We start from the raw sequence: 724 nt of genomic DNA, 5'->3' as shown, positions 1-724 counted from the left end.
TCAAGAAACATTTATGATTATTATCTGTGTTGAAAACAGTTCCCAAAATGTTGTGGAAACCATGATAGCCTACATGTTATTTTTCAGGATTCTTTAATGAATAGAAAGTTCAATGGACAGCATTTATTTGCATTTATTAAATAAATTATCTAATTTGTAATATTAAAATCACTTGTGATCAATTTAATGCATGTCTGATCAATAAAAGTATTAATTTCTCTCTTTTTTAATTTTACCACAAATGTTTAGAAAATTAAGCATCACCATGAGCAGCACAACTGATAACAATCCTAAATGTGTGTTGATCATCAGATCCTCATATGAGAATGATTAGTGAAGGATCACTGAAGACTGGAGTAATGATGATAAATTCAGCTTTGATCCCAGGAATACATTACATTTTACTATATATTCACATAGAGAACAGATGAGTTACATCAGAATATATATATTTTTTTACATTGCATAAAATCTATGGAGTCTTAATGCACAAGTGTTTGTAGTATATAAACCAATCATAAAATTGGCACAAAAAAATAGGAGAATAATATTATAGATATTAATTATTGGTTATTTTTCAGCAGTGTATTTGATATCTTGCCCAATTAAAAGCAAGAGATGCGATAAATTATATTGGTCCAAAAAAAAAAAAAAAAATGGTATTACGACATTTCTGTCCCCCTCACTTCTGAAAAGATGGCTACGCCCCTGTAAGCACTAGTAC

This window comes from Pseudorasbora parva, chromosome 3 (assembly GCF_024679245.1).
Source record: "Pseudorasbora parva isolate DD20220531a chromosome 3, ASM2467924v1, whole genome shotgun sequence".
Taxonomy (NCBI): Eukaryota; Metazoa; Chordata; class Actinopteri; order Cypriniformes; family Gobionidae; genus Pseudorasbora; species Pseudorasbora parva.
Note: the sequence above shows the minus strand (reverse complement) of the source record.